Source organism: Vipera ursinii (genome assembly GCF_947247035.1).
Source record: "Vipera ursinii genome assembly, chromosome: 5".
Taxonomy (NCBI): domain Eukaryota; kingdom Metazoa; phylum Chordata; class Lepidosauria; order Squamata; family Viperidae; genus Vipera; species Vipera ursinii.
This window is the reverse complement of record NC_139518.1, coordinates 11,964,070-11,981,008: the sequence shown is the minus strand read 5'-3', so window position 1 is coordinate 11,981,008 and position 16,939 is coordinate 11,964,070.

The following is a 16,939-nucleotide window of genomic DNA, read 5'->3' as shown; positions in this document are numbered from 1 at the left end:
CCAACTGTACTATTCTATACTTTATTATCTGTATTAGGACAAGTAGGTCACTAGCAGTACCTTTATGAAAATTACTCAGGGGCCAAGGCATTGAATAAATCTTAAACTATACAGTTAAGTTTCTTGTTATATTTGGTTCTCTGGAAATCCATTTTTTGTTTTCATGATGTCGATCAAAAGCAGAGAGGGAAGAGCAATGATTCGTTTTCCTAGTTTCTTGTTTATCTCATAGCCTGTGGACTTCCTCTCCTCCATCATTTTGTTTATTCAGGGAACATAAAGTTAACCTTGACTTAGAAGTCAATGCTTTCTTCAGAATGTACAGACAGCTGAGAGCATAGAAGAAAAATCAATATAAAGCATATTTCCAAAGATGACACTGAGGCATTAATGCTTGGAAGTCAGGCTGGAAAACTGGAACAGCCAAGGTTGTTTTGAAAGGAAAGTGTGTCAGGACAGTTCTTTGCCAAAAGTATGCTCACCAGCTATTCTTCAAAGTGGACTCCTCTCCAATTCTCCTCTTCTTTTAAGTTTCAACTTAGAAGAGCATTTTATTGACACAGCTCCAAATTGGAAGACTACAGCACTGGAGACACAATCGACAAAATTTATTTCCGCAATATAAAGGCAAAGAAATCACCTCAAAATCACTATATCCAATATACGGAAGTAGAGAAATGCATTAGGTATCTTTGCCACCTTGAGTCATATATACCCATAGTTAAGGACTGTAAATGGGACTGGGATTGCTAAGAGATGCTGTTGACCACCAGAAATATTTTATGACAGTTAGTATTATATCATAACATGCTTTATAATAATTTTTATGTCGTAAAGGGTTTTATAAAATTTACCAAAATTCAGTGCCATCATGGGGCCTGAATTTCGGATGCATTTTGTAAGTTAGCCAATGTGAGGTTCTTGGCTGAAAGAGGTTTGTCCTATCCTGAATTATTTCTCCCAGTTAAAGGTGACAGACACAAGAGGTTTAATATTATATGGATCAGAGGAGGACAGAGAAAAGGTTGGTTTAGAGTTAAGCATCTTCAGCAACCTCAAGAATTGTATCTACACCAGGGGTGATCAGCTATGGACCTTTTATGACCTGTGGACTTCAACTCCCAGAATTCCTGTGCCAGCTCAGAAATTCTGGGAGTTGAAGTCCACAGATCATAAAAGGTTTGATATGTATTTATCAGTTATTGTTATAAGTGTTCACTTGTTATTAACCTATAATGTAGTTGTGTTACAGCAAGTTGGAAAAAGGTTCGTGAGGTAAATCCCCAGTTGACAGTTCAGCACGCGGCAATTTGACAGCTGTCAAATTGCCGGCGGCCAACACGCAGGCGCAGCTTTTGACAGCTCCACACGCGGTCCTTCGCTGTCAAAGAACCATCGCAGACGATTGGCCCTGCCATCGAGCGGGAAGCTGCGGGTCCAGTGATTGGCGGAACCAACATTCGGCGGACTATATAAGGAAGCTGTAACCCCACTGTTTTGCCTTGGTGTGTACCCTAATAAACCGAACAGCTGAACCTGCTGTCTCCGCATAATCCTTGGTCAGACAAACCACTGGCGACGAGGATGGGATCGGCTTGCTAGCTGAAGTCACTGAGCTTAGGAAGGGTTCCTTCTGGAGGCTCTGAGCTAGTCACGGGAAGTTGTAACTTCCACCACAAGCAAGCCGAAGGAGAACCGAGACAGTATGGCAGCGTTCGGTCAGATTCGCGAGTTTGATACTCGATTTCCCGAGCGTTGGGAATCGCACCTTGGCCAAATTGAAGGTTACCTACTAGTAAGCAAGATAACAGACGACCGAGCTAAAGCAGCGGCGCTCTTGTACCTCAGCGGAACCACCGTATACGATGTGGCCGTCGGTCTGTGCAGCCCAGAGCCGGTCGCGCAGGTGACCTACGCGGAGCTGACGGAGAAGCTCAGCAAACACTACATGCCGACCCACTCCAAAATCTACTGGAGGGTCCAGTTCGTGAGGCGTCGCCAAAAACCCGGGGAAACGGCAGCAGACTTCATATCAGGAGTAAGGCAGGCCGCCAGATGGTGCCGCTTTCCGGACCTGGAAGACCGGATAAGGGACCAACTGGTCATCGGCCTTCGAGATGAGCACCTCCAAAAGAAAATAATGGCAAAACCGGCCCTGAATCTAGCTGAAGTCACTAGAGAGATTCAGGCCTACGAAGACACGCACGCGGAAGACAACACCAGGGCTCAACAAAACCAAACCAGGGTCGCAACCCATGGGGAAACAGCCCCCAGAGACAACGACAAAATAGAAGACCTTAGCGACGTGGACGCCATCCACCGCCGCTTCGAAAAACTCCAAAGCCGAAAAACCGACAACAAGGAAGCGGCAAGACCCAAGAGTTCCAACCGAGACCCCCGAGTAACATGCGCCAGCTGCGGGGGAAACCACATCAGGTCCTCCTGCAGATTTAGAAACGCTCGGTGCCACAACTGCGGAAGAATGGGGCACATCAAAACCGCATGCAGAAGCCGCAACCGGGGGGAGCTACACGAAGTGGAAACGACAGCCCCAGGTATGACACCCTGAGGCTGGGGAAAAATCAGTCCCCCAAACCACCTAGAACTAGCTATTAACAAAACAGAAGGGGGGAGCAACCTCAAGTTAACCCCTAAAGTAAAAATTAAAGCCAAACTGCAAGGGGTACCTTGTGAACTAGAAGTGGACTCAGGTTCTGCTGTCACCCTCATATCAGGGCAGACCTTCAAGGAAATTTGCCGGATTAACAAGAGGCAAATTCCCTTAAAACCACCCCAGGTGAACCTAGCAGATTACCAGAAGTCCCCAATACCCCTGAAGGGCCAGGCAGAAATTCTAGTGGAATTCAAAAAATTCCGAGGGCCCCTCAAAGTCCTAGTGACACAAGAAAACAGGTCGAACCTAATCGGCCTAGATTGGTTCAGGGCACTGGGCATTCAACTAACAGGCATCAATAGGGTACAGGCCGCAACCCTCGAAGACGTCTGCAAACAATTTGCAGACGTCTTTGACGGTTCCCTAGGAACTTATACAGGGCCCCCCATCAGCCTAAAGTTAAAACCAGACATACCTCCCATCAGAATCCGAGCTCGAAGGGTCCCGTTCGCCCTCAAACAAAAAATTGAGGACGAGCTGGACCGCCTCGTCAAAATAGGAGTCCTAGAACCCACCGAGGGAGGGACCTGGGAAACCCCTATAGTTACTCCCATTAAACCTAATGGCCAAATCCGCGTATGCGCGGATTATAAAGCGACAGTAAATAGGGCACTAAATGCACATGCTTACCCGATCCCCGCGGTGAAGGACGTCCTCTCTTCGATCAGGTCCGGCGCCATGTTTGCCAAACTGGATTTGGCGCAAGCGTATTTGCAGCTTCCAGTAACTCCTGAAACCGCAGATGCGCAAACGATAGTAACCCACCGCGGGGCTTTTAAAGTCAAACGCTTGCAATTTGGCATTTCGGCTGCCCCAGGAATTTTTCAAGAAATAATGGAGAAAACGTTAAAAGGAATTCCTGGGGTATGCCCCTATTTTGACGATGTCCTAATCGCTGGTGAAAACGAAGAAAACTTAGCAGAGCGCTTGTCAGCTGTTCTGACAAGATTCAGAGCAGCTGGCCTTAAATTGCATAAACAAAAATGCCAGATAGGAGTCCCATCAACTGAATTCTTAGGTTATAAAATTGATGCCAAGGGGATTCACCCCACGGATGCTAAAGTAAAAGCTATCAAATCTGCCCCGACACCAAAAAATAAGCAAGAATTGCAAGCGTTCTTAGGGCTCTTAAACTTTTATCATGCTTTTCTACCACACAAAGCAACCCTAGCCGAGCCTTTGCACCGCCTACTAGACAAGGGTCGCCCCTGGCTCTGGACATCCGAACACGATGCCAGCTTCAAAAAGCTCAAAAATGCACTATGCCACAGCTCAACAGTAACACTATTCAGAGAGGACCTTCCCCTCTGCATCGCCTGCGATGCATCACCTTATGGTATTGGGGCAGTACTAAGTCATCTGTCAGATTCTGGAGAACAAAAACCCATAGCATTCTATTCTAGGACCCTAACTAAAGCAGAAAGAAATTACGCCCAAATAGATAGAGAGGCGCTTGCCATCGTTGCGGGGGTTAAAAACTTTCACGACTACCTATACGGTAGAACATTCACCATATTCACAGATCACAAACCCCTTCTGGGCATATTCACATGGAACAAGCTAACCCCACAAATACTCTCACCCAGAACTTTACGCTGGTCAACCTTCTTATCAGCGTACTCCTTCAAATTAGTCCACAAACCGGGCAAAGAACTAGGGCACGCTGATGGACTTAGCAGACTTCCCCTACCGGAATTAGACCCTGACCCAGCCCCGGCAGGACGAATCCTGGCAATCTCAGAATTGCCAGACACCCCGCTGTCAGCTAAGGACATTTCCACAGCCACAGCCTCCGACAGAATTTGCAGCAGAATATATCAATGGGTCTCTGCAGGTTGGCCAACCACATGCCCCGGAGAGGAATTCAAACCATACTATGTTAGGCGTCACGAACTCTCTGCACACTTAGGGTGCCTCCTATGGGGAAACAGGGTGATAGTTCCCCAAAAGCACAGGGAAAGGACATTAATAACTTTGCACGAGGGCCACCCGGGAATCGTGAAAATGAAAGCCTTAGCTAGAAGCTACGTGTGGTGGCCGGACCTAGATTCCAACATCGAACAGTATGTCGCTGGCTGCTACCCTTGCCAGCTGACAAGATCGGCCCCACCACAAAACACACCACACAGATGGGAGATAACTAAAAACCCGTGGTCAAGGGTCCACTTGGATTTTGCGGGACCCTTCCAAGGTCAAACATTTCTCATAGCAGTTGATAGTTTTTCTAAATGGCTAGAAATTGCCCCAATCCATAGCACCACCTCTCACAATACAATTCAAGCATTAAGAGGGTTTTTTGCAACACATGGTCTCCCTGACACACTTGTCACTGACAATGGACCACAATTTACATCCCGCGAATTCCAGATATTCACGAGGGGCAACTCTATTAAACACGTAACATCTGCGCCCTTCCACCCCTCCTCTAACGGGATGGCTGAAGTCATGGTAAGAACCACTAAAGATGCCCTCAGAAAAATCATTCAAGGCGACTGGCACCGCAGACTCTCCCAATACCTTCTCGCCCAACACTCCACACCGTGTACCACCACCGGAAAATCACCGGCGGAACTACGATGGGGATGAAGACTGACCACTCGTCTGGACAGAATGCACCCGGACAGGAGCAACTTCGAAACGGAACATCCCCTTCCTTCAAGAACATTTGCAATTGGACAAACAGTTTGGGCCCGTAATTATTCAACAGGTCCTAAATGGTTACAAGGCACCATAACCGATCAAACAGGGCCACTTTCTTATACGGTACAAACCCAACACAACGAACACATCCGCAGACATTTAGATCAATTAAGAACACGGCAACCCCAGAACAATCCTCCATCCACCCCGCCCCACACAGCTCCACAAATGCAATCTGAAAACCGTCAAATCCCCACATTCTTCCATCCAGCACCGGGGGAAGGGGAAGAAGAGAACGTCGGAACCCCTAGACGCTCCGGCAGAAAAAGACAACCGCCTGTATATTTACGAGACTACAAGTGGGGGGGCAAATCACAACAACAAAGAGTAAGGAACGGCACCAGTTCAGGGGAGGGGTAAGGGGTGATATGTATTTATCAGTTATTGTTATAAGTGTTCACTTGTTATTAACCTATAATGTAGTTGTGTTACAGCAAGTTGGAAAAAGGTTCGTGAGGTAAATCCCCAGTTGACAGTTCAGCACGCGGCAATTTGACAGCTGTCAAATTGCCGGCGGCCAACACGCAGGCGCAGCTTTTGACAGCTCCACACGCGGTCCTTCGCTGTCAAAGAACCATCGCAGACGATTGGCCCTGCCATCGAGCAGGAAGCTGCGGGTCCAGTGATTGGCGGAACCAACATTCTGCGGACTATATAAGGAAGCTGTAACCCCACTGTTTTGCCTTGGTGTGTACCCTAATAAACCGAACAGCTGAACCTGCTGTCTCCGCGTAATCCTTGGTCAGACAAACCAAGGTTCATAGCTGCTCACCCCTGGTGTAGATACAATTCCTGAGGTTACTGACTCTAAATCAACCTTTTCTCTGCATCAAACATCATATCCTGAATCATAAATTAATTAAACAGATGGGGTTTGTGAGTAAGCATTAAGCCATAAAAAACCAAGTTAATGTTAAAAATAACCAAGATTAGCATACTACCTGAGTGTAGCTATGTGGTCTTTAAATAGAACTCAGCCAATCTCTCTTCTTCAGTATCTCTTTCTCTCCAGTTATCTGTTCCCTCAATGTGTCTGCCTTACATTAATGGAGGGTTAGGGCTAGTGATAGCTTTGCCATGGCAGATTATTTCTGGGAGTCAACAAAACTGATGATCCATTAATCTGCTTTGGTTTTAAGCCACACTGGTTTGTTTTTCTGCCTCATGTCTGCCAACACAAGCTGAATTAAATCCTCATTAGGTGGGTGAAGCCTCCGCAGCTGGCACCACATAATCAACCTTGGCTATTGGAGCCACGCGGGTTGTGATGGGGGTTTCCCGATACTCCCACATAACACCTCTGCTCCGTGAGCTGCATTGGCTTCCGGTTGCCCTCCGGGTGAGATTCAAGGTGCTGGTGATGACCTATAAAGCCCTAAATGGCTTGGGTCCGGGAGGGAGCACCTGCTGAGGGAGCATCTGCTGCCGGTATCAAGTTCCCTTCATCCTGTGTGCTCCCACAGGGAGGGTCTTCTCAGGGTACCGCCGGTAAAAGATTGCCGGCGGACAATACCCAGGAGGAGGGCCTTCTCAGTGGGTGCGCCAGCCCTTTGGAACCAGCTGCCTGTAGAGCTTAGGACTGCCCCTGACCTCCGTTCATTCCGCCGGGACCTGAAGACCTGGCTCTTTGAGCTCTCTGGCCTGGACTGAGGGTATTAATTGGGGTTTTAATTGGTTTTTAACTAAGATTTTTATATTCAAGGTTTAATATAATCATTTTAATTGTTTTAAATTTTGTAATTGTGGTATTGTTTCTTTTAAAAACCTTGTGAACCGCCCTGAGTCCTACGGGAGAAGGGCGGTATATAAGTCTAATAAACTAAACTAAACTAAATTAAACTAATACTTGGATGGCTTCTTGTATATATTGGGAAGTTTATTCTGAAGATAAAGGCAAACCCATTTCCCAACTTTGTAGCTAAACAAGTAAAAGCCTGATATGAATGTAATCACCAGGATCTGACTTAAAAACAAACCCACCCACCCACGTTTGCTAGAACAATTGATCAGTGGAACCCCTTTCCCCCTGGAGCTGCAGGTGCTCCATTGCTGTGGGTTTTCAAGAACAGACTGGTTTTCAAGAATCATTTGTCCTGGATGATATTGTTCTGTCCCAGCCTATGTGAGTCCTTGTTATGCTCACAAGGAGAAACACCTCTTCCAACAAGCAGGCAGGAACCACAAGAAAAACCAAGCCCTTTTATTATTCACAGACCTGAGTCAATGTCCAAGGCAAACAAACACAGTTCACAGAAACTTGATCCTCAACACGAACAGTTGCCTTTGGCAACCAGCACCTCCCACACTTTCCCTTTTATTATTCAGCCAAGGTGTGGCTTCCTAATGCCTTCTCCTTTGCCTTTGGAGCCGCCCCATTGCATTCCTCTGTCCTACTGTCTTTTCTTGCCAACATTTTTGTGCATCCTGGATATCTCCCAGCTGTGCTTCATCACTGTCCAACTCTGACTCCCAGCACAGTTGTGTCTCAGCCTGAGTGTGACTAGAGGGGCCAGGCTCCTCATCAGACTGTAAGTCTTGGAGCTCCTCAGAGCCTTCCTCTGATTCTGATGTCTCTCCAGGCCCCTCCTCCTCATCTGATTCCTCAGACTTGGCTGCTGGATCCACTGGCTGGCGAGGAATCACAACAGATGGTTGAGCAGGGGGTTGGATTAGATGACCTCCAAAGTCCCTTCCAATCCTATTATTCTATGTTCTATGTTGTATCTTGCAAGAAGACCATCATGAACCTGAAATACTCTACGTACTTTCTTCTGCCTTTATGTTCAGCTTTTCCTTTCCTGTATAAATGGAGTAGAGGAATGGGGTAGAGCAGGGGTCTTCAAACTTGGCCCTTTTATGACTTGTGGACTTCAACTCCCAGAATTCCTCAGACAGCATGCCTGGATGAGGAATTTTGGGAGTTGAAGTCCACAAGTCATAAAAGGGCCAAGTTTCAAGACCCCCTGCTCTAAAGGCATGGAACTCAAATGTTGTGATAGCAGGAATACAATTTGATCCAGCCAATGCAGTTCTTTTGTTCTTCTAATGAAGCAAGCAGATGATAAAAAAATGCATTGTTAAGTGGGGTTGAAATCAACTGCCCAGTTTTACTGCAACACATTTTGGGGAGCGGGTAATTCACATTTCAATCAGAAGCTTAATTTGCAGCTTTTCTGTGTAGTCAGCAAGTTCAGCCCAAATACACCACTTTTACTCTGTATGCAAATGTTCTGGTTGGCACATCTCTCTCTGCCCCACTTCTTTCTTTTTTTCCTTCTTCAAATAACCAACACTGCTGTACTAAAAATACACCTATATCTCAAACTAGTTACCACTTCAGGGAAGGGAAGTGTCTGAAAAAGCTGCAACTGCTATAGCCAAGTAGATAGTCAGCTTGATCTATCTGTGCTGTCTGCCTGGGTGAAAAGTATTCACTGGTTATTTCAGGGGGGAAAAAATCACACGTAGCGTTCATGGGTAGTGTGCAAGAGGTACACTTTCTTTGGGCAAATGTGCACGTTGCAGTAAGGGACTATTAAACCCCCCCCCAAAAAAAAATCTTGATTTTTTACAAAGGTCACAGAAAAACTATCTGCTCAATTTCCTAAAGACAATCTAGAAATATAAGTTTCACATTCCAGTAACTAGGCAGCTGAGAGCACTCACAAATACAAGAGCTCCAGTATTCTTTAGATCATGGGTGTCAAACTCGCCACATCATGTGACGTGTCGCGACATATCGCAACTCTTTTTTGCATTGCCAGCCATGGGGTGGGCACGGCTTCGGCATGATGAAACCGGCCCATGGGCCGGCAGTTTGACACCCCTGCTACTTTAAGGGGAAGTCCAAAGCTATAGGGGAAGGCAATGATGCAAAATGGGTGGGAATGCGGGTAGTCCTCAACATTTGAGGTTGCTTAACAACCATTTGAAGTTTCAATGCAATCTGTTTGGTTCTGATAGACGAGGACTCAGAGTGGTTTTACAATGAACGAGTTTATTGAATACACATAAGTCAACTGTCAACTGTCAAATGTTGCAAGCTTTTATAGTGGAACTGTTTGAACTGTAACCAATCATCAGAGTCTCTTTTCCCGCTTCTTGTTTATTGTAACCAATGATTGCACCGGAATCTCCCGCTCTAAACCCTGCTTATTGCAATCTGCTATTTTCCTTGTTTGCAAACTATTTACAGACACAACACCCCTTACCCCCCAGTTGTTGTTATTTATGTACAAAATCCTTTAAATATTTTGGTGGCCTATGGACTCTTGAAGGGTATCTATTGCTCTGGCTGCTAGGGTCATTTCTATCTGGTTGTCTGCTTGGCTGATTGCCTCTGTTGGACCTGGACTCTTGGCTACCTGACTCTGACGCTTCCCTGTTGCTGTTTTGTGGATTTGGTTGTGTTTGAAGATCAGCTATCGCTGGCCTACTCCGAAGGGGTATTTCCCAGTCAATTTGACTAAATTGTTGTTGTTGGTTACCAGGGGATGAGTTATTTTGCGTTTCTGCTACCCCACTATCTGGCGTGTTGTTATCACTGAACCTAGATGTAAAGTTCCCCCCAAATATACTTTGATCCCCATCTACTGGCAAACAACCAATAGTTCTCTTTCTCAGCTGATCTATGTGTCTTTTGCTGATCCTATTCCCTTCCCCCTCAATAGTGTAAGACAGGGGACCCAATATTTCAGTAACCACCCCTGGAATCCATTTGTCCCCTTGTGCATAGTTCCTGGCCCAGATTAAATCCCCCACTTTGAATGTTCTATTTGGAATGTCCAGTTCTGCACTTGGTAGAATTCTGTCAGGGTGTAATCTGTCCAATTTGGTGGTTAGTCTCTTTCCCCACCTCATTTCTGCTGGGCTTTTGCCAGTAGGTGTACATGGGGTCGTATGTTGGGTCAGCAAAAATTCGGCCAGTCTTTGATGCCAGTCGCCCCGGATGATTCTCTTTAAAGCGTCTTTAGTGGTCCTCACATTTCATTCAGCCAAGCCATTGGTGGATGGGTGGAAGGGTGCTGATGTCTTGTGTTTAATCGAGTTGGCCTTGAGGAAATCCTGGAATTCAACAGAGGTGAATTGGGGCCCATTATCAGACACAATTACATCAGGTAACCCATGAGTGGCAAAGAGGCCCCTTAATACCTGTATTGTTTTACCTGAGGTTAATGAACTGACTGGTACTACCTCTAGCCATCTAGAGAAGCTGTCCACTACTACCAGGAAGGTTAACCCTTGGAAAGGTCCAGCAAAGTCAATATGAATCCTGGACCAAGGATTCCTGGCTAATTCCCACTTATGCGTACGAGTGTGTTGTTGTTCCGGCCTAGAACGTTGGCACAAATAGCAATTGGCAACGCATTCCTCAATGTCATTGTCTAGTCCTGGCCACCACAAGTGGCTCCTAGCCAACGCCTTCATACGTACTATTCCTGGGTGCCCTTCATGTAACTCTAATAAAATAGCTGGTCTGTGGATTTCGGGAATGACCACACGGTTTCCCCACAGTAAGCATCCCAAATGAACTGACAGTTCATTTTTCCTTCTAAAATAAGGAATGTATTTGGCATCTGGGTTAGTATTTGGCCACCCGCTAAGGACCCAGGCCATAATTCTCTTAAGAATATGGTCATTATTTGTTGCCAGAGCTATGTCTTTGGCAGTTAAAGGCCAATCAGGAATGTCCAGGAGGGACATTATCTGTCCCACAGGGGCAGGGTCATTCTCTGTGACATTTAATGGCAGTCTGCTGAGGGCGTCAGCATGTCCCATGTCTTTGCCAGGTCTGTGTTGGAGAGAAAAGGAATATGCTGAGAGAAAAATGGACCATCTCAGCATTCTGGGAGACATGATTTGGGGTGTCTGTTTGTCCGTAGTAAACAGTCCCAATAGGGGCTTGTGGTCAGTGAGTATGGTAAAGTTCCTACCATAAAGGTAGTCATGGAACTTTTTTACTCCTGCCACGATTGCTAATGCTTCCTTGTCTATCTGAGCATAATTCCGCTCTGCTTTGGTTAGCGTCCTGGAATAATATGCAATTGGTCTTTGTGTACCTTGGTTGTCTAAGTGGCTGATAACAGCCCCCACACCATACGGTGAAGCATCGCATGCTAAATAAATTGGTTTATTTTCAATAAAATGGGTTACTGTTGATTGGCTGGAAAGGATGTCCTTTAAAATTTGGAAACTCACTCTGTTTATTAAGCCACTGCCAAGGGGTCTTTTTATCCAAAAGTCTATGGAGGGGTTCTGCAATGGCAGCCTTGTGTGGCACAAATGTATGGTAGAAGTTTACCAAACCTAGGAAGGCTTGTAGTTCAGCCTTATTCTTTGGCTCTGGAGCCAGTTTAATTGCTTTGATTTTATCAGGGGTAGGATGGATTCCATTTTTGTCAATTCTGAATCCAAGGAATTCAGTGGACTTGACCCCTATGCAACATTTTTCCTTTTTCAATTTCAATCCAGCCCTCCTAAATCTTTGCAATACCTGCTCAAGCCGCTCTGCTAATATTTCTTCATTTTTCCCAGCTATCAAGACATCATCAAAGTAAGGGCATACACCAGGTATGCCCTTTAAGGTCCTCTCCATCACTTCTTGAAAGATGCCTGGAGCTGCTGCAATACCAAATTGCAGTCTGTGGACTCGGAACGCCCCCTTGTGGGTAACTATCGTCTGAGCTTCTGCAGCCTCTTCAGAAACAGTTAATTGCAAGTACGCCTGCGCCAAGTCTAACTTGGCAAACATGGCGCCGTCCTGAATCGTAGCGAGGACCTGCTTCACCGTCGGGACCGGGTAAGCATGTTTTTTCATTCCCAGGTTCAGGGTGGCTTTGTAGTCAGCGCAGATCCTCACATCCCCATTAGGTTTGAGGGGTGTGACGATTGGCGTTTCCCACAAACCTCCCTCGACTGGTTCTAAGACGCCTTGGCCTACAAGCTTGTCGAGCTCGGCCTCGATTTTTTGCTTCAGGGCGAAAGGCACCCTTCGGGCCTTAAGCCTGATAGGTTTTACTGATGGGTCTAGATTAAATTTTATTGGGGGCCCTTTGTATTTACCAAGAGACCCATCGAATACGTCTGCAAATTCATTGCAGACTGATTCGAGGGTCTTATTTTTAATAATTGAATTTATTCCCCCAATCCAAATACCCAGGGCCCGGAACCAATTAAGGCCAATTAGGCTAGTCCTTTGTCCCTCAGTGACTATTAATTCTAAATCCCCCTTAAACCCCTTAAATTTAACGCTAATGGTAATTTTTCCTTTTATTTTAATTGGGGTTTTTTGGAAATCAGTTAATTGGATTTTTGTTGAACTAAGTGGAATTTTTCTTCCACTTATTTGTTCAATCCTTTCTAGGGTTTCACTGGATATTATAGACACTGAAGCCCCAGAGTCTATTTCCATTTTGCAAGGAACCCCTTGCAATTGGACTATGATTTTTAATTTTCCTTCTGGAAAATTGCTATTTTTTCCCTTCCTATTGCGATTGACACGCGCCACCTCCCCTCGGTTTGGAATTTTAACCCTGGGTCTAGGGGTCTCTTTGCCACTAAAGTAAGGGGTTACCTTACCTTCGGGCCACACATCGACTTCATGAAGGCGGTTGTCGCGAGCACGGCTCCTACAGATGGCCTGGATGTGGCCGGTCTTCCCACACGCTCTACATTTTGCGGTACGGAATCGGCAAGAGGCGCGGGGATGGTTGCCTCCGCAGCTGCCACACCGGTTTTGATTGTCGTTGTCACGCGGTCTAGTTGTGGTGTCCCTCCATGGTCGTTGGGCCCCTATCGCTTGTCTTTGCGGTGTTGCGGATTGGTGACGGCGGTTAGGTTCAGGCCCCTCACTTCGGGATGGTTTTGGCGCCAATTTTCCGAATCGTCTGGAGACTTCAGCAATGTCTTCTTCCCACTGCTGGTCCACCTCCCCGCAGTCCACATAGCCTTCTTGGTTGATCTCGGCCGACACTGCCATGCTACTGCGGGGGGGGGGGGTCGCGATACCCGGTGGATTCGTACGTTAAAAGTTCATCCAGCACTTCCTGCAGATCACCGGTGGGTTTGGCGATTATTCTGTTTTGCAGCTGCTCGTCTCGCAAGCCCAGTACTACTCGGCCCCGAATTCTTATTTCTAAATTGTCGTATTTACATCGTACTGCAGCTTCCCTGATGGCAGCAACGAATTTTTGTATGGATTCGCCCGGTCTCTGGTTCCTTTTCTCAAAAATGCGCCGCCAGAAGAGTTCGGATCTCCTAGGCGTGAAGTGAACCTTTAGTTTGGCTAGGAGGTCAGCATATGGCACACTTGAGACCGGCTGCGGTTGACACAGTCCAACAGCGATTCGATAAACCGGTGTGCCACAAATTGTCAATAATGCTGCCGCCTTTTTCCGGTCGTCTGTGATTCCGTTCACTAGCAGGAACCCTTCGACTTGTCCGATGTATTCTTCCCAATCCTCAGGAAAGTTTGGGTCGAATTCTTTCAATGACCCTATTTGCGCCATTCGGAGAATTTTCTTTATTCCGCCGCGGCCGCTCGGTTGACTGTGACACGCTTTCGAATTTGCCGCCTTTGCGCAGCTATTTCGCCAATTCTCTGGTCTTCTGTCTATCCCACCTTCGTCGCCAATTGTTTGGTTCTGATAGACGAGGACTCAGAGTGGTTTTACAATGAACGAGTTTATTGAATACACATAAGTCAACTGTCAACTGTCAAATGTTGCAAGCTTTTATAGTGGAACTGTTTGAACTGTAACCAATCATCAGAGTCTCTTTTCCCACTTCTTGTTTATTGTAACCAATGATTGCACCGGAATCTCCCGCTCTAAACCCTGCTTATTGCAATCTGCTATTTTCCTTGTTTGCAAACTATTTACAGACACAACACAATCTACCTTGGGTTTAGTTATGACATGATTGTGAAGTTCCAACGTTCCACAGTCACACAACTGAAGTTTAGGTACTTGGCAACATGGCTGTATTTATGGCCATTTGCAGTGTCCCGCAGTCATGTGACCACATTTTACTATGGTTTTGCCAAAGAAACCCCATACCCCAATCACTTATTTTTGGTTTTTGGCAAAACTGCACCCATAGCAAACCATTGGTTCACTTAACAGCCATGGTCTTTGCATTTATGACTGCTGTATTTGCTCAATGAATACCACAAAGGTGAACAAACTATTTGTGTCATGATATACAATCATAATGGGTAGGCCCCATTACGGTCATATGCCAATGATTACCTGTATGCCCCATGCACGGACAAGGCAGGATTTCATACTTTCCTCTATAAGGCAGATAGGGTTATTTCCTGGGGGAAAATACTTGAGTCTGTGTTATATTTACACAATAGTAGGGATACATTTTAAAAAATGGTGGATGCAATCAAATCAATTTGATTTGTGCTTTATTTCTATGCATGTTCAAATGTAGTTGAATAAAGCTGACCTCCAAGGTCCCTTCCAACTTTATTATTGTTGTTGTTGTTGTTGCTGTTGCTGTTGCTGTTGCTGTTGTTATTATTATTATTATTATTATTATTATTATTATTATTATTATTATTTTATTTTTATTTATTTTATTTTAATTCCATTTATATCCCGCCTTTCTCCGAAGACTCAGGGCGGCTTACAAGCTTAGCATTAGCCTTCATTCTATGTATATGCCTGCTTATTAGGGCTTTCACACACCCCCAAGCGGCATTATTACAAAGTCAGCTTAATTGCCCCCAACAATCTGGGTCCTTATTATTATTATTATTATTATTATTATTATTATTATTATTATTATTATTATTATTATTATTATTAAGAACTGCAACTTGGTAAAGCTTTGGGAAGTTTCATGGTGTGATAGGGCCAAGATTGTGCATCTTTGCTTAACAATAACAGAATAACAGAGTTGGAAGGGATGGTGGAGGTCTTCTACTCCAACCCCCTGCTCAAGCAGGAAACCCTACACCAGGGGTGTCAAACTCAATTTCATGGAGGTCCGCATCAGCATTGTGGTTGCCCTCAGGGGGCTGGGTGGGTGTGGACTGGGTGGGTGTGGCCTACTGGGTGGGCGTGGCCAGCTCTACATCGTTGGCATCAAGGGTGCCTATGGGGGCCTGGGCAGGAGTGGGACAGATCTGCGGGTCTCTGGCAGGAGGAGGGTCTCTGGGCCAGGGCCAAGGCAGTGGGGGCCGTTCCTTCACTGTTTCCAGGATGGCTTCGCGGGCCGCATGAAACCAATTTGCGGGCCGGATCCGGCCCCCGGGCCTTGTGTTTGACATGTCTGCCCTACAGCATTTCAAACAAACAGCTGTCCAATCTGTTTTTAAAAACCTCTGGTGATAGACCACCCATAACTTCTGGAGGCAAGTCATTCCACTGATTAATTTTTCTGTCAGGAAATTTCTCCATTCTTCTAGGCTGGTTCTCTCCTTGATTAGTTTTTTGTCCTGCTTTCGGGTGCTTTGGAAAATAGCATGACTCCCTCTTCTTTGTGGCAGCCCCTTAGATATTAGAACACTGCTATCATGGCACCCCTCGTCCTTCTCTTCAATAAAGTAGACATACCCAATTTCTTTAACCATTCTTCATATGTTTTAGTCTTCAGTCCCCTAATCATCTTTGTTGCTCTTCACTGCATTCACCCAGCAATGTTCAGCTGGGCCATGATTTTTGGCAATTGTGACTGGAGGGCTCTTCAGGGGTCATGTTTGGGGTGACATGAAATTCTGGTTTCTCAGATTATCTACAGATGAAATGGAGAGAAAAGCATGGACAATCTTCATGGGTTAGTCTTTAATAAAGATGGTCAATACTCAGCTTAAGAGAATGGGACTGAGCTGCCAAGTCCTCAGAATCCAACATAATGGGGGTGGGGGAATCATCCAATGCCAAAACACAACAAATGTGATTACATTAGAAGCCAAGAACACCATAATTAGAGCATTACCATGGAAACTACCTAATTATATCCGAAAAGCAGGAAGGCTTATGTCACAGCCATGAATGAGTTTCTGCTGCCATCTGTCAGGGTGATGGCCTTCAGCTCACTCTTTTTCCTCCCTCTCCTGGATTTATAGGATTGGCTTTCTTCAGCTATCAGCCAAGACATCTTTAATCAATTCCTGTTTAAATAGCACCTGAGAGCAGTCTTTCTCAACCTTGGCAACTTTAAGACACGTGGACTTCAAATCCCAGAATTCCCCAGCCAATCCTTGCATATATGTCCTTCACAGGTCTGTAAAGACCATATGTATAGTTGTAGTTTCACTTAGTTACCACTTCTTTCATTGATTGAGTTGCCAGTCCTAGTTACAGATGCAAATAGAGAATTACCTGTGGTCTGGAGTCAAATTTGTAGACATAAGACTGGTGATTACCTATAAAGCCCTAAATGGCATGGGTCCGGACTACTTACGGGATCACCTGCTGCTGGCGTCATCTTCCCTTCGTCCTGTGCACTCCCACAGAGAGGGCCTCCTCAGGGTGCCGTCGGCCAGAGAGTGTCGGCTTGCGGCCCCCAGGGAGAGAGCATTCTCTGTGGGCGCACCAGCCCTTTGGAATCAAT